A 22,049-nucleotide genomic window follows, 5' to 3' on the forward strand; every position below is an offset into this window, starting at 1 on the left:
GGTATACCAAACGTCACAACGTAACTGGGTGACTATAAAGGTAGACTACGGGTATCTCCGAAAGTGTTTGTTGGGTTGACATGGATCAAGACTGGGATTTGTCACTCCGTATGACGGAGTGGTATCACTGGGCCCACTCGGTAATACATCATCATAATGAGCTCAAAGTGACCAAGTGTCTGGTCACGGGATCATGCATTATGGTACGAGTAAAGTGACTTGCCGGTAACGAGATTGAACGAGGTATTGGGATACCGACAATCGAATCTCGGGCAAGTAACATATCGATTGACAAAGGGAATTGCATACGGGGTTGATTGAATCCTCGACATCGTGGTTCATCCGATGAGATCATCGTGGAGCATGTGGGAGCCAACATGGGTATCCAGATCCCGCTGTTGGTTATTGACCGGAGAGTAGTCTCGGTCATGTCTGCTTGTCTCCCGAACCCGTAGGGTCTACACACTTAAGGTTCGGTGACGCTAGGGTTGTGAAGATATGTATATGCAGTAACCCGAATGTTGTTCGGAGTCCCGGATGAGATCCCGGACGTCACGAGGAGTTCCGGAATGGTCCGGAGGTAAAGAATTATATATAGGAAGTGTTGTTTCGGCCATCGGGACAAGTTTCGGGGTCACCGGTATTGTACCGGGACCACCGGAAGGGTCCCGGGGGTCCACCGGGTGGGGCCACCTATCCCGGGGGGGCCCATGGGCTGAAGTGGGAGGGAACCCAGCCCAAAGTGGGCTGGGGCGCCACACACCCCTAGGGCCCATGCGGCTAGGGTTGAGGGGAAACCCTAGAGGGGGCGCCCCCTTGCTTGGGGGGCAAGCCCCCCACCCTACCCCTAGCACCCCTATATATAGTGGGGGAGAGGAGGGACTTCAGACCCCAGCCCCTGGCGCCTCCCTCTCTCCCCGTTACGTCTCCCTATCGTAGTATAGGCGAAGCCCTGCTACTGTGACGCCCTGCATCCACCAACACGCCGTCGTGCTGCTGGATCTTCATCAACCTCTCCTTCCCTCTTGCTGGATCAAGAAGGAGGAGACGTCTCCCGTCCCGTACGTGTGTTGAACGCGGAGGTGTCGTCCGTTCGGCGCTTGGTCATCGGTGATTTGGATCACGTCGAGTACGCCTTCCTCATCCCCGTTCTTTGAACGCTTCCGCGCGTGATCTACAAAGGTATGTAGATGCAATCCGATCACTCGTTGCTAGATGAACTCCTAGATGGATCTTGGTGAAACGAGTAGGAAAAATTTTGTTTTCTGCAACGTTCCCCAACAGTGGCATCATGAGCTAGGTCTATGCGTAGTTCTTCTTGCGCGAGTAGAACACAATTTGTTGTGGGCGTAGATTTGTCAACTTTCTTGCCGCTACTAGTCTTTTCTTGCTTCAGCAGCATTGTGGGATGAAGCGGCCCGGACCAACCTTACACGTACGCTTACGTGAGACCGGTTCCACCAACTAACATGCACTAGTTGCATAAGGTGGCTGGCGGGTGTCTGTCTCTCCCACTTTAGTTGGAGCGGATTCGATGAACAGGGTCCTTATGAAGGGTAAATAGAAGTTGACAAATCACGTTGTGGCTTTAACGTAGGTAAGAAGACGTTCTTGCTAGAACCCTAATTCAGCCACGTAAAACTTGCAACAACAATTAGAGGACGTCTAACTTGTTTTTGCAGCAAGTGGTTTGTGATATGATATGGCCAAAGTTGTGATGAATGATGAATGATCTATATGTGATGTATGAGATGTTCATGCTATTGTAATAGGAATCACGACTTGCATGTCGATGAGTATGACAACCGGCAGGAGCCATAGGAGTTGTCTTTATTCTTTTATATGACCTGCGTGTCATTGAGAAACGCCATGTAAATTACTTTACTTTATTGCTAAACGCGTTAGCCATAGTAGTAGAAGTAATAGTTGGCGAGCAACTTCATGGAGACACGATGATGGAGATCATGGTGTCAAGCCGGTGACAAGATGATCATGGAGCCCCAAGATGGAGATCAAAGGAGCTATGTGATATTGGCCATATCATGTCACGTTTATTATTTGATTGCATGTGATGTTTATCATGTTTTGCATCTTGTTTACTTAGAACGACGGTAGTAAATAAGATGATCCCTCATAACAATTTCAAGAAGTGTTCTCCCCTAACTGTGCACCGTTGCTAAAGTTCGTCGTTTCGAAGCACGCCGTGATGATCGGGTGTGATAGATCCTTACGTTCACATACAACGGGTGTAAGACAGTTTTACACATGCAAAACACTTAGGGTTAACTTGACGAGCCTAGCATGTACAGACATGGCCTCGGAACACAGAAGACCGAAAGGTCGAGCATGAGTCGTATAGAAGATACGATCAACATGAAGATGTTCACCGACGTTGACTAGTCCGTCTCATGTGATGATCGGACACGGTCTAGTTAACTCGGATCATGTTATACTTAGATGACTAGAAGAGGGATGTCTATCTAAGTGGGAGTTCATTAATAATTTGATTAGATGAACTTAATTATCATGAACTTAGTCTAAAATATTTTACAATATGTCTTGTAGATCAAATGGCCAACGTAGTCCTCAACTTCAACGCGTTCCTAGAGAAAACCAAGCTGAAAGACGATGGCAGCAACTATACGGACTGGGTCCGGAACCTGAGGATCATCCTCATAGCTGCCAAGAAAGATTATGTCCTACAAGCACCGCTAGGTGAAGCTCCCATCCCACAGAACCAAGACGTTATGAACGCTTGGCAGACACGTGTTGACGACTACTCCCTCGTTCAGTACGGCATGCTTTACAGCATAGAGCCGGGGCTCCAAAAGCGTTTTGAGAGACATGGAGCATATGAGATGTTCGAAGAGCTGAAAATGGTTTTTCAAGCTCATGCCCGGATCGAGAGATATGAAGTCTCCGATAAGTTCTTCAGCTGTAAGATGGAGGAAAATAGTTCTGTCAGTGAGCACATACTCACTATGTCTGGGTTACATAACCGCTTGTCTCAGCTGGGAGTTAATCTCCCGGATGATGCGGTCATTGACAGAATCCTCCAGTCGCTTCCACCAAGCTACAAGAGCTTTGTGATGAACTTCAACATGCAGGGGATGCAAAAGACCATTCCTGAGTTTTTCTCAATGCTGAAATCAGCGGAGGTAGAAGTCAAGAAGGAACATCAAGTGTTGATGGTCAATAAAACCACTAAGTTCAAGAAGGGCAAGGGTAAAAAGAACTTCAAGAAGGACGGCAAGGAATTTTCCGCGCCCGGCAAGCAAGCTGCCGGGAAGAAGTCAAAGAATGGACCCAAGCCTGAGACAGAGTGCTTTTATTGCAAAGGGAAGGGTCACTGGAAGCGGAACTGCCCCAAATACTTAGCGGACAAGAAGTCCGGCAACACCAAAGGTATATTTGATATACATGTAATTGATGTGTACCTTACCAGTACTCGTAGTAACTCCTGGGTATTTGATACCGGTGCCGTTGCTCACATTTGTAACTCACAGCAGGAGCTGCGGAATAAACGGAGACTGGCAAAGGACGAGGTGACGATGCGCGTCGGGAATGGTTCCAAGGTCGATGTGATCGCCGTCGGCACGCTGCCTCTACATTTACCTACGGGATTAGTTTTAAACCTCAATAATTGTTATTTAGTGCCAGCTTTGAGCATGAACATTGTATCGGGATCTCGTTTAATTCGAGATGGCTACTCATTTAAATCCGAGAATAATGGTTGTTCCATTTATATGAGAGATATGTTTTATGGTCATGCTCCTACGGTAAATGGTTTATTCTTAATGAATCTCGAGCGTATTGCTACACATATTCATAGTGTGAGTACCAAAAGATGTAAGGTTGATAATGATAGTCCCACATACTTGTGGCACTGCCGCCTTGGTCACATAGGTGTCAAACGCATGAAGAAGCTCCATGCAGATGGACTTTTAGAGTCTCTTGATTATGAATCATTTGACACGTGCGAACCATGCCTCATGGGTAAAATGACCAAGACTCCATTCTCAGGAACAATGGAGCGAGCAACCAACTTGTTGGAAATCATACATACTGATGTGTGCAGTCCAATGAGTGTTGAGGCCCGCGGTGGCTATCGTTATGTTCTCACCCTCACTGATGACTTGAGTAGATATGGGTATGTCTACTTAATGAAACACAAGTCTAAAACCTTTGAAAAGTTCAAGGAATTTCAGAGTGAGGTTGAAAATCAACGTGACAGGAAAATCAAGTTTCTACGATCAGATCGTGGAGGAGAATACTTGAGTCACGAATTTGGCACACACTTAAGAAAATGTGGAATAGTTTCACAACTCACGCCGCCTGGAACACCTCAGCGTAACGGTGTGTCCGAACGTCATAATCGCACTCTATTAGATATGGTGCGATCTATGATGTCTCTTACCGATTTACCGCTATCTTTTTGGGGCTATGCTTTAGAGACTGCCGCATTCACTTTAAATAGGGCTCCGTCGAAATCCGTTGAGACGACACCGTATGAATTATGGTTTGGGAAGAAACCTAAGCTGTCGTTTCTAAAAGTTTGGGGATGCGATGCTTATGTCAAGAAACTTCAACCTGAGAAGCTCGAACCCAAGTCGGAAAAATGCGTCTTCATAGGATACCCTAAAGAAACTATTGGGTATACCTTCTACCTAAGATCCGAAGGCAAGATCTTTGTTGCCAAGAACGGACTCTTTCTGGAGAAAGAGTTTCTCTCGAAAGAAGTAAGTGGAAGGAAAGTAGAGCTTGATGAAGTATTACCTCTTGAACCGGAAAATGGCGCAACTCAAGAAAATGTTCCTGAGGTGCCTGCAGCGACTAGAGAGGAAGTTAATGATAATGATCAAGATACTTCTGATCAAACTCCTACTGAAATTCGAAGGTCCACAAGGACACGTTCCGCACCAGAGTGGTACGGCAACCCTGTCTTGGAAATCATGTTGTTAGACAACGGTGAACCTTCGAACTATGAAGAAGCGATGGCGGGCCCGGATTCCGAAAAATGGCTAGAAGCCATGAAATCCGAGATAGGATCCATGTATGAAAACGAAGTATGGACTTTGACTGACTTGCCCGTTGAACGGCGAGCCATAGAAAATAAATGGATCTTTAAGAAGAAGACAGACGCGGATGGTAATGTGACCATCTATAAAGCTCGACTTGTCGCTAAGGGTTATCGACAAGTTCAAGGGGTTGACTACGATGAGACTTTCTCACCGGTAGCGAAGCTAAAGTCCGTCCGAATCATGTTAGCAATTGCCGCATTCTACGATTATGAGATATGGCAAATGGACATCAAAACGGCATTCCTTAATGGTTTCCTTAAGGAAGAATTGTATATGATGCAGCCGGAAGGTTTTGTCGATCCTAAGAATGCTGACAAGGTGTGCAAGCTCCAACGCTCGATTTATGGGCTGGTGCAAGCATCTCGGAGTTGGAACATTCGCTTTGATGAGATGATCAAAGCGTTTGGGTTTACGCAGACTTATGGAGAAGCCTGCCTTTACAAGAAAGTGAGTGGGAGCTCTGTAGCATTTCTCATATTATATGTAGATGACATACTTTTGATGGGAAATGATATAGAACTCTTGGACAGCATCAAGGCCTACTTGAATAAGAGTTTTTCAATGAAGGACCTTGGAGAAGCTGCTTATATATTAGGCATCAAAATCTATAGAGATAGATCAAGACGCCTCATAGGTCTTTCACAGAGCACATACCTTGATAAGATATTGAAGAAGTTCAATATGGATCAATCTAAGAAGGGGTTCTTACCTGTGTTACAAGGTATGAAATTGAGCTCAGCTCAATGTCCGACCACGGCAGAAGATATAGAAGAGATGAGCGTCATCCCCTATGCATCAGCCATAGGTTCTATTATGTATGCCATGTTGTGTACCAGACCTGATGTAAACCTTCCCGTAAGTTTGGTAGGAAGGTACCAAAGTAATCCCGGCAAGGAACACTGGACAGCGGTCAAGAATATCCTGAAGTACCTGAAAAGGACTAAGGAAATGTTTCTCGTTTATGGAGGTGACGAAGAGCTCGTCGTAAAGGGTTACGTCGACGCTAGCTTCGACACAGATCTGGATGACTCTAAGTCACAAACCGGATACGTGTATATTTTGAACGGTGGGGCAGTAAGCTGGTGCAGTTGCAAGCAAAGCGTCGTGGCGGGATCTACATGTGAAGCGGAGTACATGGCAGCCTTGGAGGCAGCACATGAAGCAATATGGGTGAAGGAGTTCATCACCGACCTAGGAGTCATACCCAATGCGTCGGGGCCGATCAAGCTCTTCTGTGACAACACTAGAGCTATTGCTCTTGCCAAGGAGCCCAGGTTTCACAAGAAGACAAGGCACATCAAGCGTCGCTTCAACTCCATTCGTGAAAATGTTCAAGATGGAGACATAGAGATTTGTAAAGTACATACGGACCTGAATGTAGCGGATCCATTGACTAAACCTCTCCCTAGAGCAAAACATGATCAACACCAGAATTCCATGGGTGTTCGATTCATCACAGTGTAACTAGATTATTGACTCTAGTGCAAGTGGGAGACTGTTGGAAATGTGCCCTAGAGGCAATAATAAAAGCATTATTATTATATTTCCTTGTTCATGATAATTTTCTTTATTCATGCTATAATTGTATTATCCGGAAATCGTAATACATGTGTGAATAACAGACACCAACATGTCCCTAGTAAGCCTCTAGTTGACTAGCTCGTTGATCAACAGATAGTCATGGTTTCCTGACTATGGACATTGGATGTCATTGATAACGAGATCACATCATTAGGAGAATGATGAGATGGACAAGACCCAATCCTAAACATAGCACAAGATCGTATAGTTCGTTTGCTAGAGTTTTCCAATGTCAAAGTATCTTTTCCTTAGACCATGAGATCGTGTAACTCCCGGATACCGTAGGAGTACTTTGGGTATACCAAACGTCACAACGTAACTGGGTGACTATAAAGGTAGACTACGGGTATCTCCGAAAGTGTTTGTTGGGTTGACATGGATCAAGACTGGGATTTGTCACTCCGTATGACGGAGAGGTATCACTGGGCCCACTCGGTAATACATCATCATAATGAGCTCAAAGTGACCAAGTGTCTGGTCACGGGATCATGCATTACGGTACGATTAAAGTGACTTGCCGGTAACGAGATTGAACGAGGTATTGGGATACCGACGATCGAATCTCGGGCAAGTAACATATCGATTGACAAAGGGAATTGCATACGGGGTTGATTGAATCCTCGACATCGTGGTTCATCCGATGAGATCATCGTGGAGCATGTGGGAGCCAACATGGGTATCCAGATCCCGCTGTTGGTTATTGACCGGAGAGTAGTCTCGGTCATGTCTGCTTGTCTCCCGAACCCGTAGGGTCTACACACTTAAGGTTCGGTGACGCTAGGGTTGTGAAGATATGTATATGCAGTAACCCGAATGTTGTTCGGAGTCCCGGATGAGATCCCGGACGTCACGAGGAGTTCCGGAATGGTCCGGAGGTAAAGAATTATATATAGGAAGTGCTGTTTCGGCCATCGGGACAAGTTTCGGGGTCACTGGTATTGTACTGGGACCACCGGAAGGGTCCCGGGGGTCCACCGGGTGGGGCCACCTATCCCGGGGGGCCCCATGGGCTGAAGTGGGAGGGAACCCAGCCCAAAGTGGGCTGGGGCGCCACACACCCCTAGGGCCCATGCGGCTAGGGTTGAGGGGAAACCCTAGAGGGGGCGCCCCCTTGCTTGGGGGGCAAGCCCCCCACCCTAGGCCGCCGCCCCCCCTAGTAGATTCCATCTACTAGGGCCGGCGCCCCCCCTAGCACCCCTATATATAGTGGGGGAGAGGAGGGACTTCAGACCCCAGCCCCTGGCGCCTCCCTCTCTCCCCGTTACGTCTCCCTCTCGTAGTATAGGCGAAGCCCTGCTACTGTGACGCCCTGCATCCACCACCACGCCGTCGTGCTGCTCGATCTTCATCAACCTCTCCTTCCCTCTTGCTGGATCAAGAAGGAGGAGACGTCTCCCATCCCGTACGTGTGTTGAACGCGGAGGTGTCGTCCATTCGGCGCTTGGTCATCGGTGATTTGGATCACGTCGAGTACGCCTTCCTCATCCCCGTTTTTTGAACGCTTCCGCGCGTGATCTACAAAGGTATGTAGATGCAATCCGATCACTCGTTGCTAGATGAACTCCTAGATGGATCTTGGTGAAACGAGTAGGAAAAATTTTGTTTTCTGCAATGTTCCCCAACAACAAGCTCCTAGCACAGGACCGCATAGAAGCAATTCAAGAGGAAATAGCGGGATTTTTGCTCGACCAGGTCATAGATCCCAAAGGAGAATACTATTACCCGCTACCGCCCCCATGAACCACTTCCAATTGTTATCGTGCTCCGAAGGCACCAATTAGTTAGGCTAATGCCACTGGCTCCGAAGGCACCAATTAGGAGAAATTATATATATATATATATATATATATATATATATATATATATATGAATTAATTAATTATGGTTGTGAGACATTCGATGATATATATATATATATATATATTATGATCGGTTGTACTAGAAATTCTATTTATATATATGCATAATGTGTACAATATGTAGTATCGTAAAATATCAGCAAACGAAAAAGAATTAAATGGAAAACACAAAATTAAAATGAAAAAGAAATCATAAACCCAAACCCCCCCCCCAACATTTTAATACCGGTTGGTGACACCAACCGGTACTAAAGGGCTCCCTGCCCCCGAAGCTGGCTCGTGCCACGTGGTTGCCCTTTAGCACCGGTTCGTGCTGAACCGGTACTAAAGGGGGGGCCTTTAGTGCCTACATTTTAGCGCCGGTTACCAAACCGGCACTAAAGGGCCTTACAAACCGGTGTGATTGCCCGGTTCTGCACTAGTGGTTGAGGATCGAGGGAGAGGGAGGCACCATCACTGGCGGCCATCTAGGGTTACACACGGTGGGAGGTCGGTTTGCTCGTGTGAGGGGAGAGGTGACAGATAGAGAGGCTCCCGACTATGTAAAAAAGAAATAAGAAAAAAAGTCGCGGGGAGAGAAAACCGGTAGGATAGGAGAAAAATCGGTGGGACGGATCGAGGGGATCCTATCGATCGATGGGAGGGGAGCGACGAACGAACGAACGAACGACGTACGGACTGCTCCATTAGTAGGAGTAGCTCTTACCCACACAACAAAGCTAGCACATGAACAACATGTAGAATGACTGGGCCACATTCCGTCATCTCATCTCCCTGTGAATGTGTTGCTTTCGCATCACCATGGAGCCTGCTATAAGGGCTTGACCAGTGCGGAATCACGCGAGAAGTCAAAAGTTCCAAGAGAAGGTAACCCCACCTCCGAGCCTCCATGTCCATCCTACACGCCGAACAGGTGCGCTGGAAGCCGGAGTTCGGTGGCGTCAAAGTCAACCCCAACCCTGTCCAGCTCCCGACTACTCCGGCAGGGAAAGCACAACACGGCAGCCACTCCATCTCAACAGCCTGGCCGCACGCATAGTCGCACAGTGGCAAGCACTCCATCAAGGGGCTTCTCGTGTTTCGAAATCGAAGCCCCATGGGCTTAATCCACTAATTAAGAAGTAGGAAATTGCATGATTAATTACTGCAAAACCGGGCTAAAACTATCCGCGTGGTTCACAATCAATATACCCATTGTAAACGAGACGCATACACCTGAATTTATGAGTAACAATGGAATTTTTTTTTGAGATAAGGCCAGAAGCAAAAAACACCAAAGAAATGTCACCAATATGTTCTCGATAAGGAATCCAATAAAGCTTTAAAAAGTTGAATGCAATAAGAAGCCAACTGATGGTACCTAACCTTAAACCATTGAGTGTCGAATGCACCTAACTTTAGAGAAAGGAATCATACTAAATAATATGCACCTGTAATTTGCTCCCCCTCTTCCCATCACCAAACATCAAACCTAGGCGCACAGAAGTCTCAAAATTGACCTGAGAAAAACATACATCAAAGACATCTTGCTGGGTTGTTCTAATGCAAAACGATATGCAGGTGTGAGTTCAAGAAAGGGGGGGTTGTTCTTCGACATAGGCATCCGATCAATGCAAACAAGGAATAAGTAGAAACGAAAAACTAGACAACTGATAGAGTTAAGGTGAATTAGAAAGGGGGTTGAACCTCCTCAACCGTATAGAAAATGCACGCGACCTCCAACTTCACAGTGAATTGGAGTCATATATATGACGCAAGCAATTTTTATGTCAACCACACAAACAATAGATATGACTTGGATTAAGGATATTGACAACATTTCTGGCATAATTGGAAAAAGAAAAGGGTATGTTATATGAAAATTTCAGTAAAAAGGCATACTCTGTACCTCAAACAACATGAAATAAGATTGGTATCTGAAGGAAAAAAATACAAAATGGTCAAGCAGTAGAACAAACAAAATATCACTAAATGTTGAAACGAAAATTATAAGCCAAACCTGCAGAAAGTCAACAACAAGGAATGAGGTTATGGCTAGTCCCTCGTGAGATCAGTAGTATGTTGTGCCTTGACCATTTATAAGGCAATGTCATGCTTATCAACATCCGTGACTACCATTATGCCTCTGGCTACTACCATCTTGTCACCCGGAACTGAGAAGGGTATATCTTGAATTCTTGATTGGGTAAAAGCTTGCAACTGAACCGGACAAGGCTGCGGAGGAAATAATAAGTATGCTGATCTAAAGTATGCATGGCACAGTAATTCGTGAAAAAACAGAAGCAAATATCATGTGATTTGGGTGTAAAAGAGTTTAATTTGCACCTTCCAGTTTGTTGACCAAACATGTGGCTTCGATTCCTGATCTCTCCTTGGCTGAAAGCATTAGCCCAAAACATCAAATCTAGCGCATATACCAACACAACTAAAGCTGGGATAATCCACGGGTGCACAACGAGATACATAGAGCAAGCGATTTACCTCGTCTTTCCTTTCCCTTTGATAATATCTTCCCCTGTTTGTCGCCAAAATATAAATTGCAGCCGAAGCACATGACCGAGCTGTAGGTACCAGAGAAGCCATGGATGCGAGTTGAAAGCCTCCGATGCCCTGTCCATCTTCAAAGATAGATGATGCCATGTCCATCTTCATCAAAAGCTTGCTTGAGAAATAAGAACAAGCACGCTAGTGCTCTACACATCGCCGCCCGCGCTTACCTCCGGTCATGGCGTGTCTGATCCTGGATCCGATCCACACCGATGCGGCCGAGAGGCGAGGATGGCAAAAAGGAGGAGGATGAGTTGGAGGACCGACGCGACGATGATGACTGGCCTGCTGGGAGGTTGAGGATCGAGGGAGAGGGAGGCACCATCGCTGGCGGCCATCTAGGGTTACACACGGTGGGAGGTCGGTTTGCTCGTGTGAGGGGAGAGGTGACAGATAGAGAGGCTCCCGACTATGTAAAAAAGAAATAAGAAAAAAAGTCGCGGGGGAGAGAAAATCGGTAGGATAGGAGAAAAATCGGTGGGACGGATCGAGGGGATCCTATCGATCGATGGGAGGGGAGAGACGAACGAACGAACGAACGACGTACGGACTGCTCTATTAGGAGTAGAGATTAGTTTTCAAGATGCAGTACAGCGACAGACCAGTAGCAACAAAAACTTAAAACTAACAAGTAAATGTACTACTATTCAAAAACAGGCATCAAGCTTCATATTACTCCCTCCGATCCAAAATAAGTGTCATGGTTCTAGTTCAAATTCCTCATATGGTTTTAGAGGAATTTGCATACTACTCTCTGATACAGGAATGAAGTTGTATGGTACCTGTGCAATTACAGATTGATCTGTATAGATTTGGAGAATTCTAACATTATCTTGTGTGGAAATTCTCTCCCTACAAAATTCATGCTTAAGAGTTTCTGCATTTTCTCATTTTTTGTATTGCGTTGTCATTAATATCATTTAACGAGTTGCATATTTTGTAGTACCATACGTTGAAGATGTGAGTGACTAAGTGGGTTTGCCTTGTGTTCTAGCTTGTGCAATACAACCAACTTATTTTCCGAAAGTGATTTTGCTTGGAATAAACCTAACTATTTACACTTGCACATTCCTCCTCTCATCTTTATTATTGGTGACAAAACAGCGCTAGTGACATGCTGGTATATAGTTAGTGCTGAAAATGCATAAACATATCATACTAAAAAAGAAAGTCCAATTCATCAGCGAAGGCCTTAATTAACAGAGCTAGTGGCATGCTGGGAATGAAGACCTTAATTAAAAAAGAAATTCCCAGCGCTAGTGGCATGCTGGGAATGAAGACCTTAATTAACAGACTTACGTAGAAGTTCTTCAGCGAAGGTGCAGCTTCAAGGATAAAGAAAGTCCAATTCAAGTCACACTCAGCAAACACGTTGTAGATATACACATCTCTAAGGCTACTGAATATACGTTTGAGCTGTTTAGGATCTTCCGGTTGAATCCATATCTGCAGCAAAAAATAATTATGGAGCATGAGACATGAAGCGATGCAATGTGTATATATGCATTTGCATTGAAATGATAAATGGACAAGGCATAGACGCAGAGGGAATTGTAGCAGTAGAAAAATACCATCTGAGAGCAAAAATCCAGACACAAAGTCGAGAGGCTTCTTGTACTACTACTGGATAAACACTTGGTCAACGTGAATGGCTTCTGCCCAGACAGGGCAGCAGAGGCGAGGCTTACTTTTTCAAGTTGGGGAACAAAGCCACAACACACAGGTGTGGTTACATACACCCCACCAGGTATCAAAGAGCACTTGCTTCAGTTTAGGAAAAGTTACTAGATCAACCCGCACGCACTCAAGGCAAAATAGTTCGAGTTTCTGGAGCTCTGAGCACGGGGCATCTATGCTGAGGACAGATTTCCGACCCATTTGCAGCATCTCAAGTTAAGAAACTGAAGCTTATCACAAGCATTGAGGAGATTGGGGACATCCGAGTCTCCAAATGCAAGGTTGTGGAGAGTTAGTCTTGTGAGCCATCTGAAGGCGACAGGGCAAGAGTGGAAGAGACATGAACCGCTGTCCAAACGAGACAAGTTGGGCATTGCTAGGTCTCGCAAGATGCGTTAATATCACAAACTCGAGGCATTCGGTCTCGCCGTTCTTGGCCACATCCCCGAGGGCATGGCCAATAGAGCACAAGAAAGGTTTTGAAAGGTAAAAGGTACTAAAGGGGCGTGTGGTTTATCGGAGCCGACATCATGGTTTATCACTAATTACCAGTCGAAGGCTGATGCCTTGCGTAGTGGGCGTATTTTTTATAGCTGATCGACTTCAGCATTTTCGTCATTATAGAGATTCGTGACAACGAGCGGCGGTGGCAATGCACTATGCAAAGAGGCGAGTTGTGCCTCTGCAACGTGGTGCTCCGTCACTATACTCACATCAACAAGAAGGGCGGCAACGATCGCAACGTCGACTTTCTTATAGGTGAGTGTTAACTCGACATCATAATGCTCCTCCTCCTACCATGGTTGAGGGGAACCACCATGTCGCTATCATGCACCTCAACACTGGCGTGAGGCTTCTCTCCCTTTACCTTATCCTCCTCCTCCTCCCATGGTTGAAGGGCCACCACAATACCGCTCTGTCTTGCACCATCACATGAACATGATGCTACACCCCCTCTTTCTCCTCCTCATCACATGGTTGGAGGGGCACAACTACGCCGATGTCATGCACCGTCACACCAAAGTGAAGTTGCTGCCCTCTCCCTTCTCCTCCTCCTCCTCCTCCCATGGTTGGTGGGGCACCACTACGCCGTTGTCATTCACCGCCCTGAGGCTGTTCCCCTTTCCCTTATCCTCCCTCCTCCTCTCATGGTTGGAGGGGAACCAGTATGCCGCTGCCATGCACCATCGCACCGTCGTGAGGCTACTCCCCTATCCCTTCTCCTCCTCCTCCCACGGTTGGAAGAGCACCACTATGCCGATGGCATGCGCCGCCGCAACAACGTGAAGCTCCCCCCTCCCTTCTCATCCTCCTTCTCCTCTCATGGTTGGACAAGCACCACTATGCCGATGCCATGCACCATCGCACCGATGTGAGGCTACTTCCCTCTACAATCCCTCCTCCTCCTCCTCCCATGGTTGGAGGGGCACCACTAAGCGGATGTCATGCACCATCACGCCGATGTGATGTTGCTCCCCTCTCCCTTCTCCCGCTCCTCCTCCCATGGTTGGAGGAGCACTACTGCGTGGTACGATATGTACCGCCATAACACGTAAGGCTGCTCCCCCTCTTCCTTCTCATTCTCCTCCTCCTCCCATGGTTTGAGAGGCACCACTACGCCGTCGTCACTCACCCCGATGTGAGGTTGCTCCACCTCTGTATCCTCCTCCTCCTCCCATGGTTTGAGAAGCACCACTACCCCATTGTCAGGCACTATCGCAACGACGTGATGCTGCTCCCCCCTCCCTTCTCCTCCTCCCACGATTCGGTGCCTGTGTGGTATTGCACCTCCTCTACCTCCCTTACCTAGGAGGTGGCTCCCCGCATGACAACCAGAAAAGAGGTGTTGCCATGAGTAGCCATAGCGATGGGTGAGGAGCAGCCTCATAATGGCGACGACAACGATTCGAGCGAATCGACGATGGCGAGACTTTTGGGCGACGATCATGGCGAATCGGGGGGGGGGGGGGGGTAATTTCAGGTGGAGACTTTTCCGAAAAATAGGTGGCGACAAGGAAGAGATATGGTCTGGGTTAGTCGCCAGTACGAATTTATAGCAGTGGAAAGTCAATTAGCCGCCATGCCGGTTGTTTTGTTGATTTTTTTCAACAAGTCCTAGCTAGGAATTGGAGGGGAATTGGTATAGCTCCCTCAGTTTTTTTAGAGGGAAGGCATACGCCCGACTTTATAAATAGAGACACAAGGCAGAGTAACAACCATAACAAACCGAACCCAACACAGAAGGCATACCAGAGTATCAGGCCTACAACCAGTGGCACACAGGCAGAGAATTCGAAAGGCATGCAGGCCCAGATAACATAAGAAGAGGAGCGCAGGCCAACAACCTACTCCTAAGAAGAGAAAAGGACGACGCCATTACGCAGGGGCCTCAGCAGCTAGAGAGGATAACAGGTTGGCAGAAGCCCGAACTTTAGTGATCATCACCTCCACATCGTCTCGATCAGCCGACTAGTCAACAATTTCCACTGTTGCAAGACGATACACATTTTAAACAGGAAATCGACAGGTTTGTTAGGGAATACACCCTCAATGGTGAACTTGTTCCTAATAATCCAAAGAGCCCAGCAAAGGACGCTAAAGCCCGCCCAAAAAAGTCTCTTAGAAACACCCTGGAGATTAGAAGAAAGCAAACGGAGTTCAGCAAATGAATTGGGGGCTCGGGTAACTTGTAACCAAGAACGAACACAACACCAGGCCAACTTGGCCAGCACACAGCCAAACAAAATATGGTTGGCATCTTCCAACTGAGAGCAAAGAGCACAATGCTCAGAACTAGGCCCATTCCATTTATGGATCTGGTCAGCCGAAGGTAGCCCGCCCCTGAATGCCTGTCAAAGGAAAATTTTAATCTTGGGAGGGACCTTGGCCGCCCAAATAAACTTATATTTAGAAGTAGGGGGGCCCAGATATAAGTCAAGAATACAAAGACTCGATAGAAAACTTCCTAGAAGCTACGTGGGGCCAGACCATAGTATCCTCCTCCTCTGAGAGCACAGGGAACAAAGCAGCAAGGCGATGCCAGTCTCCCAACTCTGCAAGGGAGAGGGGTCTCCCGAGGCCCAGGTCCCAGTTATTACGGGAGAGCTCCGGGTTCGAACAGTAAGAAAACAACACAGGAAAAGCAGAGGCTAAAGAAAAGCCGCCAGAACACCAATCCAACCAAAAGCGAGTGGAGGCACCATACCCCGCAACGAACTTAACGTGCTCATCAAACAGGTCATGAACTCTGACCAAGCCTTTCCAAAACTGGGATCCCCGAGCCGCCGATGCAAAGATGGGACTGCTAGAAGGAAAATACTTAGCTTTCAAGAGATCAAACCAAAGGGTACTGGAAGAAGATGTCATAATCCTTCACCACCACTTGATAATCAAACATTTGTTCATTATCGCAGTGTTCAAAATGGCCAACACCCCAAGGTTTTTGGGTCTGCAGACGATTTTCCACTTCACAAACCTATACTTGCGCTTGTTATCAGCAACATTTTAGAAAAAGGCCCTCTATGCTTATCAAAACCATCATGAGTGCCGTGGGAGAGCCTATAGAAGCCCATGGTGAGCATGGGAAGAGAAGAAAGACACGCATTAATAAGGAAAACCTTCCCAGCAGACGTGTTGTACTTGCCATGCCACGCCATGACCCTATTGCCCACTTTAGTAACAAGATGTTCAAACTCTTCTGCACATAAATGGAACGGAGAGATGGGGAGACCGAGGTATTTGAAAGGAAAGGAACCTAGACTGTAGTTGAGGAGCCGAGAAACCATCAGGGCCTCATCATCAGACACACTAGTTACAATCACCTCAGACTTAGAGAAATTAATTTCGAGCCCCGACAAGGCCTCAAAGCATAACAGAATAAATTTGAGATGGGCAACACAAGCATCATTCAGCTCAACCATAATAGTCATATCATCAACATATTGGAGATGGGTGATACCCTGCGGCAGCAGGTGGGATATAATAGGTGAAATGTGACCAGCGGAGGCAGCCCGCTCCAACATACAGGATTAGGAATCTGCCACAAAATTAAAGAGGAAGGGTGAAGACGGACCGCCCATCCGTAGGCCCCCGTCGTTGACAAATATTTTACTAATATTACCATTCACTGCAACTGTAGTATGACCACCGGAGACAAGTTGCATCACCCGATGCACGTACGCAACCTCAAACCCCTTAGCAAGGAGAACTTGTCTACGAAAATCCCAACTAACGGAGTCATAAGCTTTCTCATAATCAAGCTTAAGAATAATGGCACGAGACCCTCTAATCCTGAGATCATGCACAATCTCATGCAAACAAAGAATACCATCAATAATGTATTTGCCCTTAATGAAGGCACATTGAGTAGGATTAATGGTACGATGGGCAACAGGAGAAAGCCTAGCCGCAAACCCTTTGGCCGGAAACTTGGCAAAATTATTAATCAGGGCGATCGGGTGGAACTGAGATATCAAATCTACACCCTTGACCTTTGGGATGAGAAACAAGATAGCATAGTTAAGTCTGGAGATATCCACAGTCCCCAAACAAAACCCTTGAATTACAGCACACACCATAGAACGCAAAGCCAGCCAAAATCTCTGGAAGAAAGGGATCGAGAAACCATCTGGACCCGAAGCAGAGTTCATGTTAGCAAAATTGATCGCCAACTCAATTTCCTCCACCGAAAGAGGAAGCGAGAGAGCGAGATTTTCCTCATCAGACACACGTCTGCACAAATCCCACAAGTTGGGAGAAACCAAAAGACTAGAAGTCGGCTTGGCAGCAAGCAAGGAAGCGAAGAAATCATGCACGTGCTCAAGTATGAGGCTAGGGTCAACCACATGCACACCATTAATCAACAAACTATCAATCGAGCACCGGTGACGTCTACCATTAGCAATAGCAAAGAAATAGACAGTAAGAGAATCCCCTATCAGGGACCAATTAATCGTGTCACGCTGCCTCCAATAAACCTCAGCCTGATGGTGGAGCTTCATGAGGAGAGCCTCAAGGTCGTAACGCGGCTGCCATCTCATGGCAGACAGCCCGGAGGCATCAGCGACCGCATCCATCGCAAACACCTGGCCCAGCAGATCACGTTTTTCTTTCCAGTCTTCAGCTGCACAATTATGGCCCCAACCTTTGAGAAATTTCCGAAGTTGATAAGAACAAAAATTTCAATCATCCATAGGCCCAAACGACCTCTCTCTAGAGTTAAGAAGGAAGACGGTTTTCCCAGCCACCGGGTCAGGAAAACCATCAACCAGCAGCCAAGAGGTGTCAAATCGAAACCTGGAAGCCTTAGATGAAGCAAATACACCCAAATCGAGGGTGAAAGGGGAATGGTCTGATCCCACATGAGGCAGGGCAGAGAGAGAGGCACGGGGAAAAGAGTGTCCCACGAGGAGGAAGTAAAAACGCAGTCCAAGACAGAGCGGATAGGATTGGACTGGTGGTTAGACCAAGTAAAACGCGAGCCGGTCCTGGGAATCTCACGAAGAGCACAATCCACAATAAAATAATTAAATGCATCCGCCAAGGGCCAAGAAAAATTCAAAGTATTTTTGTCACCTGGGGACCTGAGCAAGTTAAAATCGCCGCCAATCAGCAGGGGAGGGGTGCAAGAATCAATTTTGGCCGTGAGCTCATCCAAGAATAGCGAGGAAAGAAAATGGTCCGCCGGGCCATAATCCACCATAAGCTCCCACAAAACATTGGGACTTCTGTGTAGCACCACCATGCTAGCCCAGAAGATACCATGCTCAAACGCAATAAAATCAAAGGAGTCCAATTTCGCACCAATAAAAATACCACCAGAGTGCCCGGAAGCCGGCAAACAGCAAAGCTCCCTCAGTTTTGAGGCCAAAAAGATACCTTTTAGGAATTAATTAAATTTTTTGAGGAGCTATTGTTTTGAGACTTCGGTTAGGTGCATTTTATCTCCTCAAAAGATGCCAATTTGAGAGATTGGCTAGAGATGCCCTTGGAAGTTGGAACCGGCCAGCAACAACCGCGTGAAGCAGGTACAACTGTACAAGTAATCTGAGAGTTGTTGGACAGAGGACCACACTTGCAATGTACCTTCGGTTTTTTTTTTGGTTGAATTGTTAAGGCTGGTCATAGTGGGGAGTAACTTAGACTAGTGTCATAGATGACTTCATTGACACTAATGCAAAGTAACATAATAGTAGTATCATAGATGACTTCATTTATTAGCTCATAGACTCATCTTGTCTTGGAAAGCGCTATGTTACAGTAACATATTATGTTACCACCTCTCATTAATTACTTGCTACATAAGCAGAATTTTCTCGAAGTGTGCTATGTTACTAGCTAAGTTACTCCCACTATGACTAGCCTAACTGAGCAAGGAGACAAGCAAAAAAAAATGCAGCCTGACTTAACCAGATTGACTTGACCTGGCCGTGCACTCAAGTAGGCGCTCATCCATGAACCCATGATATCTTCTGGGCAGCATGTTAGGTTGCTCAGTTTCCATTCCGCCAAATAGTTTAGACGGGACCGGCAGTCCCTACGCTAGGATTTCTGTGTTGTACCTGCAGATGCAGTGAAGCTTCTGGAAGGGCGGCCAGCTTCCGGCAGGGTAATTTCCTTGTAATTTCTGTTGGCTTGAGGCTATATATGTGCTATCATCATACTTGGTTGCTAATAATGGAGGGGGATAAAATCTTTGCTAGGGACTTCCTCGGTTGAATTAAACAGAAGTGACCAGCACATGGTAAGAATCCAGTCTTGAAGCATATTTGGTTTCCTTTTTATTCAGCCTTGTTTGAATGAATTGAATTGATGCATAGTTCATCGTGGGTGTGCTTTTTGTCGCGTTTATTTTGCTCTTCTAATCTTCTCTTCGAGCTCATCAAGATTGAAGCTGTTCTTCTAATTTTTTTCACGCTGTATTTGTTGTGCACCAGGACCCCATGAAGAACCGGGTGCGAGCCTTCACCGAAGGTGCCGTGATAATGGTATGCCCGGTTCTTCTTGCCATCTCACTGAAGAAGGTCGACGTGAAGAACGAGGGAGAAGGGTTCGTACGATTCAGCATCTCTACACTAGTCACCTCCATTCTGGAAGCCGGTTTACTACCCTTCATCTGCCTCTCGTTAGCGAAGCTAACACACACGTTCGTCGCGGACTTCCTGTTTGTGGCCTCGAAGTTGCTCATCCACCTCTGCGCCCTTCTGCTGACGGTCCTGGTCTATGGCATCATACTTCTTATCGAATGGAAAACCTCAGTTACATGCTTGTTCTCTTTCCCTACACATTTGCAATCTTGTGGTGCTACAACAAGACCAGGCGGAATGGCCGTAATGAGGATGCACAGCTGTACACGGAATATCAACAAGCTAGGCTGGAAAACTCGATCGATTTCGCAGCCGCTGTCACTGCGCTTCTGTTTCTGGGGTTGGAAGGCCTGGCGGCGTTAGAGCTACCGAGCAGCAGCGACGCACCACCAGGACTGCTTGTTGCGTCGCTTCCGCTGAGCTTCTGCACTTGCCTGACGGGCGTATTCATCATGCTGTTGGCCACGGTGCCTCCAACCACAACACAAGAGGAAAGCAACGACGCGTGCAACATCGTCGAGGTTCTCAACTTGGGTCTGGCCTTCGCGTTCGCCCTCAACGTCTTCTTCTTCACGGCTGCCTTGCTGGGAGAGCTGGCGTTGCTAGTGTGGGTTATGCCGCTGGTTTCATTTTTCGCATGGATATTCGCAACTCTTTTCCAGCAGAACGTGGGCGAAGATGTTAAGCCGGCGTCCATGGAGCTGACCAAGGTCACCTTTGCGGGCTTCTTGGTTGTCTTGGCGGCCAGCAGTAACACTCCAGTCAGCAGCTACGCCTCTGCGTTCGTGCTCTTCAGCAGCGCAGCTGCCACCGCAGGCCTCGGATGGAGACTCTTGACGCACAAGACGCCTGCGCCCAGTGCCATGGTCAAAGCTGCTGATTTTGCTTCTTTGTTTACCCATGTGTACGCTTTTATTGCTGTTATTCCGTTTGCAGTTGTGGCTTCCAAGGCTCTGAATTCTCAAGTAATGAGCTGAAACTTCTGTAGCCTAATAAACAGTCAGCAGGTGAATCTCACTGAGGACTACATACAAGATCCGAACTAGCGGAACCGGGTTCTACCGAGGTCCTGCCAGCCAATTATTGTGTGCCATCTGTCCACGTACACATACTCATAATTTCCTTTATCACATGGGATTTTTCTTTCTTTTTTGCTGGGACCCAGGCACTGTTTAGCCATAGGACTTTATTGCATTTAACATAGTTTATTCTTTCACCCCACGTACATCCACCAATACTTTTAGTTGACTCTACAATCTGTACCACTTCTAACTTCCGAACCAATGATCCCATTACAATCCGTTTGCAGATTTGGTTTCATGACATTTAAAGCTTTAAAACGAGACCAATCCTCAACATGTTTCGAACCAGTTTAAATTCAAATGTTGATACAATAATAAAACTTATATGAAATATGAGATGATACATTAACTAAACCGGAATGAACCAATAATGAAAACATGCAAAAAAAATTACCATAATTAAACTTATATCAAAACCCAGATGAAACACTAATGAATTATGGAATAAAACAATGAAGAAAACGTGCAAAAGGGAATGCATGAAAAAAATGAAAACATGTAAAATAGCAATGACACAAAAATGAAATTGTATAGGAAAAAAAGTGAAAAGAACACTTCTAGAACTCAGCCCAACCATGAAAGATAATTTTACAAAATGATAGTATGAAAATTGATTTCAAACTCCAAAACTAGAATGAAACCTGAATGAAACAATACTGATACCCGGAATGAAAAAGCAGTAAAAACATGCAACGAAAACAATAATTGAATTTTAAAATAACTTCAAACATGTCCACAATTGATCTTGTTTTGAAAATGTAAATACCATGAGTACTAATATCCAAATGGTTTGTCAATCGATATTTTATTCAAAAGATATAATTGATACAAACAATATAATCACACTAAAAAGCATGGGTGGGAGGGGTGTAATACTACCTTTTTACTTCAAACATACCCACTAGTCACTCTGTTGTGTGACCTCCTCGCTAGCTGTCCCACACGTCACAGAGTTGGGTAAGAAAGTTAGCCGGATTGATGGAGAGAGAAGGTAGTATGATGTATGTGTGTCAGACAATACATGGCATAGCAATAGTAGAGTAATCCATGCACACATCCCCAAATGAAATTGGCGGCATCCCACAACCCGGTAGAAATCGGTTCTCCTAGAAACGAAACTGCTCCATGCACGATACA

The 22,049-nt window shown here is 46.2% G+C and overlaps 1 pseudogene; it reads left to right on the forward strand.

The window, feature by feature from the left end:
* Positions 1-19,192: 19,192 nt before the first annotated feature.
* On the forward strand, positions 19,193-21,051 carry LOC125537056 (annotated as a pseudogene).
* The last annotated feature ends 998 nt before the right edge of the window (positions 21,052-22,049 follow it).

Source organism: Triticum urartu, chromosome 1 (genome assembly GCF_003073215.2).
Source record: "Triticum urartu cultivar G1812 chromosome 1, Tu2.1, whole genome shotgun sequence".
Lineage (NCBI taxonomy): Eukaryota > Viridiplantae > Streptophyta > Magnoliopsida > Poales > Poaceae > Triticum > Triticum urartu.